Source organism: Cololabis saira, chromosome 21, assembly GCF_033807715.1.
Source record: "Cololabis saira isolate AMF1-May2022 chromosome 21, fColSai1.1, whole genome shotgun sequence".
In the NCBI taxonomy this organism is placed as follows: Eukaryota; Metazoa; Chordata; class Actinopteri; order Beloniformes; family Belonidae; genus Cololabis; species Cololabis saira.
In genome coordinates, this window is record NC_084607.1 from 20,417,552 (window position 1) to 20,424,364 (window position 6,813).

A 6,813-nucleotide genomic window follows, 5' to 3' on the forward strand; every position below is an offset into this window, starting at 1 on the left:
AGCCTGACATAGTTTCGCTCTAATTGATTGTCTACCGCCGAAATTACCTCCATAATTGTGCTTTTGTAAATACAAGCCATGAATGTCATTTCCACAGAGCTGACATGGCCCCATTAAGGATCAAAGCCCGCGCTTCCTCTCAGTTATCTCCACATCAGACAGTGGACTGTTGTGTGACAACAGCACGGGGCGGTCAGGACATCCAAAGGTTTCCACTCAGCCACCGTTTTTCTCCCCGCATGCGAGCGACTCACAGCTGCCGGGTGACGTTGGCGCTCGCTCCAGCTAAAGGTTGTGATGTTGAACATTTAATTGGTGTTTTTTTTTTTAGGCTGGAACATTTCAAATGATCTGTGTACCAAATAAAAAGGAGTGCAAGGCTCTGAATCAGATGTATCTTCCAACCTCAAATGGTGTTTTTGATTTTTCTTACAAAGGAACGTTCAACCAAAGTTTGACGTATTTAACTCATGTCCCATACTGTGTCAGGTTATTTGAGGATGTGAATTAAAACAAAAACGCCACCACTTTCAGATGTTGAGCGCGGTGATTCAAGGGCGCTGTCTGCTACTCCTCCCCGGCTATTACAAGGTTCACACATGTGACATGCTATGTGTGCACTTCACTCCCATGACAGGCCTCTGGGATTGACTGTATATCAGCGTGTGATTGACAAAGTCATCATATGCGTGAGCACGCGTGCCACTGTATCTTTTTATAGCGCTGTGTTCTGAGTCAGACCCTGGGAGGCTGCTGCTTGGCTGCTGTATACTGCCTGCATAAATAAACCTGTTTATCGCCAACACTTCACACACACAACACCCTCAATGCATTTCATTTACTCCGTCTCTTCTATCTTCCATCACGCTTTCTCCATTCCTACCTTTCCCCTTTCTTGTATCATTCTCTCTGTGTTGACGTGGTATTTGTGGAAGTGATTTCTATTTTTTTTCCTTTCCCCGGTCCTGTCACTCAAAGGCAACGGAGCCTATGAAAAGGAAAAGGCTGTGTGATCCGAGAACGAGTGGGTTAGAGGCTATACAGCAGTTTGTGTTTCTGCCCTTTTGATTATGTAGGTTAAACAAAGGGACAGTAGCATCCAAGAAAGTGTGGGAGGTTTTTTTTTGCGTCTCCATCTGGGTATTTTGTGTCTCTTGCTCTTTTCATTTACCTCCCTCAGTTACTCCACCTAATTATGGCAAAGCAGGCAATGATGAAAAAGATGTTTGTCTGTGGTTTAAAATACAAATGAGGATGGAATGCAATCGTTTTGCAGGATCTTTTTATTGTGGGTGACAGGACTGGACTGGACTTCTTTTACAGAGTCACGCTATTGCAGTGTGTTTGGTTTAGTTTAGTCTCTTAATTATATCATCCTTCTCTTCCTTGACTGTTACCTGGATAACAGTTCCTCCAAGACCTGAACATTTTTTTTCATCATTAACATTTTCATGGATGTGCTAGTTTCTCATGCCATGTGCATTTAATGCACCCGCTCCCTCCTCCCACCCCTGTTCTCCAGGTCTGTCATGGATGCCTGCTTTTGAGCTGCGTAGTGATAACCAACCGAATGAACCCTCCCCTCTTTAGCTCAGGTGTCCATGAATTTCAATGACTAGTTTTAAGTTTTTAATGCAGTGCTGTCTCAGGATTTTCAGCCCTATCCCCTTGAAAACAGATTTATTTAAGTTCTTATGATGCTATATACCATGTACCCATCCATTATAAATACCTGCTACTTCATGCTCAGGGTCACAGCTTGTCAGTCCATCATGTGGCCTCATATAGATAATATCATCAACCATGAAATCTCAACATTCTTCGCCACTTCACGTTCAGAAATGATATTGTTGAGCTATTTCCTCGTAGTGGTGAATCCATTTTTTAATGCAACTTTTCCAAATTTTTCATTCCCCCTTTTTCTCCTTTTTAAACATGCTGGTGGCTTTAAAAGAAATACCAGCAAAATTGAAAAAAAAAACGACAAAAAGCATAAGATTCAACAATTTGTGTGTTTTATTGTACCATCTCCAAGTAAATTATTTACAAGTCAATGTATTTAGTTTTTGTGGACAGTTTACACAGCACCCCAGCGTTTTTGGAAACAGGGTTGAAGATTCAAATCTCTTTTTGGCTTCTTTACACGCTCCGTGAGCCGGTCTGACGCAGCACTTTCATGTCTTTCGGCGTAAAATCCTGATAATACTACAGAGGACATGACCTCTTTGTGCTGATTGGTGGCTACTGAACTGTTTTATAAATGCAGGTCTTAAAACACGATTGTGTAATCTTTATGAACTGATTATTATATATCTTTAGATGCCGACTAAAACCAGCATAACAAACACAGAGGGAACCAGCTGGTTCAAATATCCTACAGTGTTCTGGCATTTTTCTCCTGATTGTATCCTTAAATCTTATTTGATCAGTTTTTCGATACTGACCTTTTCACAGAGCAATAACAGCAGTTCAAACTTTAGATCCTCTCGTCAATCCCTCCACCCTCCCCAGAGCATGTTTCTGTTGCCATGGTGCTCACACTGTGTCACACCCCTTTAATGGAGGAACAGGAAGCAGGGAAAGAGATAGAAATCTGGCATCTGATGAATGGACAAGCAAGTTAATCGCCTTTCCAGCGGGGGAACCCTGCTTTTGTGAGGACGGAGGAGGAAGATGGGGTTAAAGTGATAGATTAAGGATGAGTGAAGGAGTCCAGGGTTCAGGTTAAGACTGATTCAGAGACGGATCGCTGTCCTGTCAAGCATGGCAGAACTGGGGCGTCTGGCCTGTGAAGTGTCTGCATGGTGCTTCAGCGAGAGCAGCAGAGGAAATAAAAGTCATTACTGTCAGTGTGGAGTGAGCTTCATGGCCCAAACGGGATTAGACAGTGCATCCGACATTGTTTCTATACATTGGTAGACTTAAAAGTCAAGCGCAAAATGGGATTAAAACGAGAGGAAAAAAAACCAATAAATAACCTTCAACACCCCCCCTTCTTCCTTTACTCTTTTATTTCTTTTTTGCCTTCCTCCCTAGCAATTTCCTTCTTATTTCATGTCTCACTCATAGCATCTTCTCTCACCTGTTTCGCATCCTACTCTGCTATCTGACACATTTATCTCTTCCCCTCCTCCTTCTTTCACACGCTCATCCATATTATCAGAACTCACAGGTAGGTGCAGAATCGCCCTCACTCTTACCGCCCTCTGTTTAGCAGCAGAAGGAAGAAAAATACAAGCTTCTGGGGCCAATTGGTGTTTGAAATCCAACTTCATTCCCCTCAAACTGAACCCTTTCAAAAACAAACCCCCCACCACTCACTCTTTTTTCCCCTCTTCTTCCTCTTTCAAAACAGCCCCATAACATACTTGCGAGCTGTTGCCCTTCCTTAACTTTTAAGGGTATTATGCACCATGTCCAACTTCAAAGCCTGTCTTAACTCCACACTTTAATTGTATCTTCCCCAGCTCACTGCATGCCATTTGATTCTGCTGACAACAGCACTTCCTTCACAGTTCTGCTCCATCCTTCTCCTCCCAAACTCTTCGTGCCGTCACTTGGTCCTCGCTTATGTTGACCTCATTCACCGTCACAGCCCGTACTGCAGCTCTTCTCATTTAGCTTCTTGCTCCCTTCAGAGGCCATTGTCCCCCTGTTGTCACTTACTTTTGAAGAGGTGGCCTCCATTTCCTCTCTCTGTGCAGTCGGTTGTCGCCCGGGGTGTGTACACACCAAACAAACTTGAAACAGTAACCCCCTGTCCTACATTGGCAGGCTCCTACTCTCTTTATCTTCTTTCTATGCGAGCTGACTTCCTCCTCATGGCCCTGGTTGATAATTGCCATAAGCTTCCCTCTTGGTTTCATTTTCCATTGTCCTTCCCCAAATTCTTGTCGCTGGCTTGAGATAAAGGGATGAGTACTTCAAAGGGGTCTGCAAAGAGTTTAACCCCAAGCCGAAAGGAACAACACACAATACTGTAATTGAGAACAGTTACTGATCACAGAGCTGCAGCGCAGAGAGGACGGCACCGGTAAACACTCACACACTCTCTCTCTAAAAGTGTTTATGGCTGCGACTGACGGAGGTGGCCCGGCCGTAGCAGTCACAACAGGCCAAGGCTCATCAGGAAACCACAGTCGCACAAAAGTGAAACACTCCCGGTACTCTGAAATGATCCGATTGGAGGATTTTTTTTAATCAAAGACCAATTTAGATAAGTTCCGAAAACTTAAGCTTTTTGTTTATGATACATTCACAAACAAAGGAGAGGCTCAGCGGTGATTTACGAAGTTCCCTCTGTCTCTATTTATGCTGCGCTTTGTAGTCAGTCTGAGTCTGACCTGCCCCTGTAAAGATAGCTCCCTATTAAGAAGGACAGTTACATCCCGTAACCTCTCCCCTCTCAGTCCTGCTTCAAAGGTCTTTATATGGGGAAAGGAACCAGGGACACCTCTGGTATCAGGCCAGTTACAGCCCTGAGGTCAGCTCCTTAGGGGGAGCTAGGAGGACCTGACCTACGGGGACCTCCCATGAACCATTGAGGGGGTTGACAAGGCAGGACATGAAGGCCCAACTGGCCCCAGGTACAGGCAGGGGGTCCACACCATTGCCATGGAGATAGCTTCCACCCTGGTGTGTTTACTGTCAGAGGTCAGCTGTGGTGCTCCGAAGTTAACAAAGACTGACATTGTCAGGGGAGCTGTCTGGATATTAGTCAGATGATCTGTATACCCACAGCGAGACCCTGCCTGTGCAGCACGCCTTTATGAGATAACAAATTGTGTACGTGCAGACTAGAGAATGTCTTACTCATCGGCGTCTCACCTCTGGCATGGCACCAGATGTACAGTAAAAGATTTACTAACTTTTTGTTGTAAGTCATCCACACACCTACTCACCTTTCTCAGCGAGTTCTTTCATTCAGCCGTCCGCTTGGACATGTGGTGGAGCTGGATACCAAACCCTCCAGCTGGACAAGGACCTGTTCTGTCCATCCAGCCCCAGCATGGCCAATACTTTGTCAGAGTAACCTCACAGGTTTATTTAATCAGTCTAAACACTCAGTTATAAACTACGACGGAGTATTAGGGCCAAACTAAGACAAAAAAAAAGGAAATTACGAGAATAAAGTCATAATAATATGAGAATAAAGTCGTAAAATTACCAGCATAAAGTCATAATAATATGAGAATAAAGTCGTAAAATTACCAGAATAAAGTCATAATAATATGAGAATAAAGTCGTAAAATTACGAGAATAAAGTCGTAAAATTACGAGAATAAAGTCGTAATATTTTGAGAATAAAGTCGTAATATTAAATATATTATACATATATAAATATAACTTCACAATATGCTCAATATTCCTCATTTTAACACAGGGAGAAGATGCTCTTCCTGTTAGAGTTCTCATAAATTAACACTTTATTCTCGTAATATTACGACTTTATTCTCATAAATTAACACTTTATTCTCATAAATTACGACTTTATTCTCGTAATGTTACGACTTTATTCTCGTAATATTACGACTTTATTCTCGTAATATTACGACTTTATTCTCGTAATATTACGACTTTATTCTCGTAATATTACGACTTTATTCTATTACGACTTTATTCTCGCACCATTATGACTTTATTCTCGTAATTTTACAACTTTATTCTCATTATATTATGACTTTATTCTCGTAATTTCCAATTTTCTTTTGTTTTAGTTTGGCCCTAATACTCCGTCGTAATAAACTGTACCATTAGTTGTAACTGAGAAAAAAAATCATCTGGATTTATTTGAGCTTTTACATGCTTACCCCTATGTCAACTATATAACCAGAGAAATTGTTGATCACTTTAAACTGTTTTAACAGTTTGCCCTCAAAACATGGTGTCCAGCTTTTGCATCTTTTTTTAAACCTCAGATTTAAACTTTGAATTTTATCCCAATCAGCTGAGTTTATACACAAGTTTTCCACCCTTTGAATACAAATGCCCCCAGCTATTGCTCTTTTATGCACACAGTGAGTTAGAAATCAGTGGTTGTTTTTTTTTTTTTTGTTGAACACACTGAATTTGAAGGTGATTAAATTGTTTTTGAATGATGATTAATCCCTCTCATCTTGGGCCCAACAAGAGTACCAGTAATTTCCTCTCTTAATCACCTTGAGGGGAAGTGTGATCTGGATGTGAAGGCTTTTAGCACCTTTAGCAAAAAGGCTGATCAAAGTGTTTGCAGTCTTGTCCTTTTTGGATCCATGTCCACTGATACTAAAAGGACACTGTCCCCTACTGTGTCTCTTTACAGAATCTAGCCAGTCATCTTGTACAAAGGACCCCCTGTGGTAGCCCCTTTGAACACTAAAGATCTATCCAAAACACTATTGAATCTGCTCAATACACAATGTTTGCACATGACTCTAGTCGGTCTTGTGTAAATAAAAGAAGTGTCCAAAATGTCTCTGCATCCAAACCCTGAATAAATGTATATTGGGTGTTTGAGCTCGTCTAATGGCTTTTCACTTTTTGTCAGGTTATCTCCTGTGGTTAAGTAGTATGCACAATGGAAAGATGTTTCTTAGACGTGCAAAAAGGAATAATTGCGTTACTTAAATGATATGATAACATCCCTCAGAGAACCTGTCCTCAGCGAGCAGCTGTTTTTATCTGCGTGTGCATGCATGCACTCATGTTGCCACTGGTAGGAGCTGTAGAGTGATAACATTTGCAGCATACTGTATAGCCTGAATTTAGTCTAAATGTGAAGTGATAGTCATTTATATATATCTATAAGACAGAAAACTTTGATTATGTTGATGT